Source organism: Pseudopodoces humilis, chromosome 4, assembly GCF_049639895.1.
Source record: "Pseudopodoces humilis isolate 2021_Gansu_Grassland_sample_001 chromosome 4, ASM4963989v1, whole genome shotgun sequence".
In the NCBI taxonomy this organism is placed as follows: domain Eukaryota; kingdom Metazoa; phylum Chordata; class Aves; order Passeriformes; family Paridae; genus Pseudopodoces; species Pseudopodoces humilis.
In genome coordinates this window covers 40459501-40465708 of record NC_142203.1, presented here as the reverse complement: position 1 = coordinate 40465708, position 6208 = coordinate 40459501, and positions in this window count along the sequence as shown.

Sequence of the window (6208 nt, the reverse complement as noted above, 5' to 3'; positions counted from 1 at the left end):
TGGTTTGCTGGAGCTCCAGTCTATGAGGTGTTACAGAGGCCTGTAGAGAGATGCAGGTATTTGGTGTTGAAAGATGCAAAAATCTACCTTGCCATAGTTTGTAAACCTACATCAATGAAATAATTCAGTAACTGTTGCTTTTAAGTTACTTGGCCCAGCTAAAGAGTAATAAATACTAGACATTTAACACTTTAAAGGTACTGCTAAGGTAGTATTCCATAGCTGGAAATCACATCTTCTTCAAACTTGGACAAAAGAAACCTTAAACACAAATTAAATTTGCATTACCAAATTAGGCATTCTCCCCAAATATTCTTGCCTTTCAAGAAATTCAAGATGTCTATTCCTGTTTAGCTGTAAAATACATATGTGGCTTTGAACTGTAGAATCAAATGTCCTTTTTTGCTTAGATGAGAATGGATGTTTCCCACAGTAGCCTGAATCATGAGATGATTTGCTTGGGATAACATCTCAGACAGAACCTTTGTAGATTGGTTCATCTAGTACTAAAAATAGTGTAACAGAGCACGGTAGGCTCCAAAACTCTTAACATTTTTACTAAAGGAATTGAAGACCTGCTAAGAGACCTTAAAAGAGGAATACCAAAGACTGGCTGAAGGGAATTCCAGGTTTTGCCTGTTCTAGAACTTCTGTTTGTTGCAGATAAGAATGATTCCTGGTATACTTGTATGGAGGCCAGTGGGCCAATTAACAATGAACCCACAACTCTCCCTTGGAGGGAAAGCTCCTAGTAGAGTTCCTTCTCTTTTGGGGCAACAAAAGGAGTCACTTCCAGCATGCCTTGCAGCCCCTGCAAATTTTATGTACCCTGTGCAAATTCTATGTACTCTAGGAAGGGTCATTCCCCTTTGCTCTGCCCCTGAACCCTCAGTGGACTAGTCCTGATGCTCCTGTATAAGCCCCTGTTTCCCTCTGACTATCTGGAGTCTTTTGTCCCTGACCCCTTTGTGGAAGCCAGAGTTCTCCTTGTCCATGGCCCAAGAATAAAGGCTTGTTGTGGAACACCACACGAGGCTCCCGTCCTTCCTTTTGTGTCTCCCAGATATCAACAAAGAGCTGCAATGACTCAAGAGCCCTTTTCAGGGCTCAGAGCTGAGATCACTCTTGGCAGGGCAGGGAGTGCCTGAGCACCCGAAAGTGTCCTTCCAGGGATGCTTCTCTGGGAAGGCCACTGCACCCAGACCACTGCCCAGGCTGTGACATATTCAAGTATTTAGACTTTCTTTGGTCACACATTTTATTTTGCATATTGGTTGTGATGCTACAAGGTGTTGACTTCTGCTGCAGGAGAATGCTTGGATGTATGCCTGTACCACATTATCTTGTTGACTGGCAGAGTGAGGAACACCATCCAGTAGCATTCTGTAGCACTGCAATCAAGCAGTGATTTCAAGCAGCAATTAGATCTAAGAGTAAGGAGATAGTCCTCATCGCAGGCTATTTGCAGTTTATAGATATAGCTCATGCTGACTGTATCATTCCATGAGTAGACTTTGTACAAGAGTAGCACAATTTCTACCTGGTTATAGCTAGCAGAAGTTTACAAGTTAAGAGGAATAATCATTTGTGTTATTTACTGAAGTATATTTGTTATAAGTGGAAAGGATACTAAAAATTTATAGGAAATAACTTGGACATTATTGAAAGTTCTTAACTAAGCAAAGAGGGAACTTTAACAAAGAATGTTTTTATCTTCATGTTAATTTTGGTGCAGATAACAGGAATATGGGATCTCATTTGCCAGAACTGAAAGGGTCCAGATGGAAAATACCCTAAACCAGAACAACATGCATATGGGTTCTCAGTCATAGTTGAGAACATAGCTTATAAACAGTGCATGGAAAATGATAACAATATAGCAAAGAATTTTGAGTTCTTAATCATCTTAGCCTGACAGATTTTTAAAAACACTTCTTTCCCCTTGCTTTTCCTTTTCTTTCCCACTTTCTTCCACCTGTGCTTTTATTTCACCTTTCTAAAGCCACCTTTGCAACTTTTCTTCATTTATTGCTGATATTAAGGAACAGAATTCAGCATGTTTATTAGACAGACCATTAATTTTTATGCCACTTCATTTTCCTCACCTACAGTTACTCATGTTTACTGCAGAAGTTCAACCTCATTCCCAGTTTTGACTAGCCAGCATCATTTGGTATTTTTTTCCACAGTTAGTTGATGTAACCAATGCCAAGCCATCCAACTTGGCTTCAAACAAACAAACAAACAGAAAATGGACATGCAGTGACCAGACAGTATTTTGAATCAAAGTGAAAGTAGTGGGTCACATCAAGCTGAATCAAATTAAGAATATTACCAAAAGGTTTTGAACCAGTTTGGCTGAATTGTGTTTAATGTTTTACCTGACATAAGTGACACAGACTTGAATTTAGATGAGGCCTCAGGTGGTCTAATGACAGTAAAACTTACATACAATATCTCCAAAGTTCTCACGTAAGTGATGCATAACATTCCTTGTATTTCTGAATATTCAAACCAAACATAATATAAACACCTGTGTTTTATTTTTAATGTAAAAGGGAAGAGTATAGACTTCTACTTTCTTATGACATTAAAAAGATATTCTACATATTTTTTTTCCCTTCCTGATTTGCCAGAACAAAGGTTAGGGCTCTTGCTTTAGACTCAGTTAAAGGGTTTCAATTAAAAAAGCTTCATACTAAAGCATAACTGGGTAATGAGAGTAATTATCTCCTGCTGTAGATAGGGGGCTCACTGTGCAGATTCTTTGCCTTCAGTACAGCAAATTTCAAGCACATGCCGTTGTTAAGTCTCAGTCAGAAGGCAGCATCCTTGTCAGGTCTTCAATAATTCTAATAAATGAAATAATCTTGTCTCACTTTCAGTATGATTTGTTTCTTGGTGATTGCTTTTCTAATTCTTACAAAGAATCACCCTTTCAAAAGTCTAGAAAAAAGACTTTAATTTTTCTAGGAAAATCCCTTTCATTATCCAAATTCATTAGCAGATGTTTTCCAATTGTACTCTCTAACTTTTACCCTAACCTGAGTTATTTTTGTTAGTTTGATTCACAAAAACCGTATTTAAAGTTTTGTAGTTGTCTTTATCCCAGAATTCATCCCAGAATTTTCTCTAGCTCCTCTCTACATGTACACTATGCTTTGGCCTTTCCAACAAGCCTCTTTGTCTCCCTAGCCTCTGTTACGTGGAACTGTTTGTTTTGACAACTGTTTGTTGGGAAAGTTCCTCTCATTTCAGGACTTTAACTACATATTTAAAGGTAGCACTGACTCTATGCGGCCTAAACTCTTTCAGTATTCAGTAAATGAGAGCCCTTTGCTCTTCATCTTTATTCTAGCTTTCCTACCTCAGCCTTAAATTATGAGGGTTCGATTTTTTTTAACTAGCCTTTTTGAAAAAGAAAAGTTTTATTGTATTGTGACACAATTTACAGCTTATTTCAAAGTAACTAGAACAGATACAAATTACTGCTGAATATTTGTACATGAAATCAAAAGAATAACAAATCCATCTATTGCCAATTTACATACAGCCACATTCCAAAGTGACTCATTGTGAGAAAATAATATTGAAACAATTGCTGAATTTTCCAAAGAAGGCATATGAGGAGTATCCTTCCTGAAACAGACTGCAACAGCTACAAAAAAAAAAACCAAAAAAACCAAAAAAAACCAACCAAACAAACAAAAAAACCCCTTTGTCTTATTACAAATGTAAAAGGAACTAGATATGAGAAAATATGATTTCTTTCTTTCCGAGAGACATGGAAAGAATTTAAGAACAACATAGAAGAGAAAGGAATCAGCTGATTGAAGAATTCTATGTAATTTATATTGGATAGACTAATTCTATACTGGACAGGCTAACACAGCAAATGGTGAACAGGGAAAGGAGTTGTGTTGGTGTCTTAGTTTAGGGCAAATTAGGAAGGAAAACTCTAAATGGGGATTTCCCCAGGGAAATGCCCCTCCCTACTAACTGGTCCAGGAAAAGAAAAAAAAATTCTTTAGAGAGAAGTGGAAAAAGCTGTTTATTTAACAGAAATTGAGTAATATTAAATAATAAAACTTCTTGCTGTTCGATGGGATGGCAAGTCTAGGAAAAAAAAAGTCTTTTTCATGTGGTGTAGCTCGGCTCGTTCAGGTTCTTATCAGTCTTTCCGGCGCTGGAAAGTGCCGAGGCCCAGGCCCCGGTGGGCCACAGGCGTGAGCTCCCGGGGTTTGGCTGGGTGTTCAGTCCAGAGCAGGCTTGCACAGATCCAAGAAAACTGGGAAAAAACTAAACAAAGGTCCAGGGAACTCCTCTGCCTCAGCTAGCTAAAACTAACTAAAAGCCAGAGAGAAGCTCTATCCCGCTGTCTGTCTGTGCTGCAGACACCACAGTCCAGGAGCGGGATGTGTGGGAGTGATGTTTTTCTTTAACACAAACTGCGCGCTTCTTCTTCTCCTTCTCTTGCTCTCAAAGCTAGTCTTAAAGGTGCAGAACTTAATATATAACATAAACCAGACGATTGGGGATACCAGTATCATAAAGTCACCCCAGGACATTCCACCCCTTATCTTCATATTGTTAACTTATTATCAAAATTATTATATATATATTTTAACTCTACAACACATACATTATATACAGACAAGGGCATTTATTCATGATTTTCATTTAACTATCAGATCTCCCTGAGGTACACATTGTGTTGTTCCATTTTTCCGCATTATTTACCATGTGCAACTCGGTCCTTGAGCAAAAACAACTCTACGAATGGGTTTGTCTGTACTTGAAGTAGAATTGATCTAAACTGTCTTTTTTAACAAACTTCTGAGATGTACTGCTGGGACTTTGTCTCTGTCTATTTTATGCAGGGGCTCGGATTGGGCTGGGCCTGCTCGATTGGTGGAACTTCGGGTATTAATTATCTAGGTGGCTTTTGCTAGATGTTGCTCCCAATTTTTGAAAGATTTCCTACTTAACGCTTTCAAGGTAGTCTTTAACAGTCCATTGTACTTTTTTACTTTTCTCGCAGCAGGTGCATGGTAGGGGATATGGTACACTCACTCAATGCCATGTTCTCTAGCCCAGCTGTTTATAAGGTTATTCTTGAAATGAGTCTTATTGTCTGACTCAATCTTCTCAGGGGTGCCGTGCCTCTAAAGGACCTGCTTTTCAAGTTTCAGGATGGTGTTCCGGGCAGTGGCATGAGGCACAGGGTAGGTTTCTAACTATCCAGTGGTGGCTTCTATTATTGTGAGCACGTAGCGCTTGCTTTGGCGGGTTTGGGGCAGTGTGATGTAGTCAATTTGCCAGGTTTTCTCATATTTATATTTGGACTACCGCCCACTGTACTATAGCGGCTTCAATCTCTTGGCCTGCTTGATCGTGGCACACGTCTCACAGTCATGGATAACTTGGGAAATACTGTCCATGGTTAGATCCACCCCTCGGTCTCGTGCTTACTTATAGGTGGCATCTCTACTCTGATGGCCTGAGGCATTATGGGCTCATTGAGCTAGGAACAACTCTCTCTTGTGTTGCCAATTTAAGTCTATCTTTGACACCTTTATTTTTGCAGCCTCATCTACTTGCTCATTGTTTCGGTGCTCTTCATTAGCCCTACTCTTGGGGACATGGGCATCTACATGACGGACCCTCACAGACAGTTTTTCTACTCTGGTGGCGATGTCTTTCCACTCATCAGCAGCCCAGATTGGCTTTCTTTTGCGTTGCTAGTTGGCCCTTTTCTACCTTTCTAGCCATCTCTACAGAGCATTGGCTACTATCCATGAATCAGTGTAGAGGTAGAGCTTTGGCCACTTCTCTCTTTCAGCAATGTCTAGGGCCAGTTGAACAGCTTTGAGTTCAGCAAGTTGGCTTGATCTACCTTTTCTTTCAGTGGTCTCTGCGACCTGTCGTGTGGGGCTTCATACGGCTGCTTTCTACTTCCGGTTCATTTCTACGACGCGACAGGAACCATCAGTGAACAGAGCATAGCGTGTTTTTTCTGCTGGCAGTTGGTTGTACGGTGGAGCTTCTTCAGCTCGTGTCACTTGTTCTTGCTTCTCTTCATTAATGAGACTAAAGTTTTCACCTTCTGGCCAGTTTGTAATTATCTCCAAAATCCCAGGGTGATTTGGGTTTTCAATACGGGCGCGCTGCGTGATGAGGGCGATCTACTTGCTCTATGTAGCGTTGG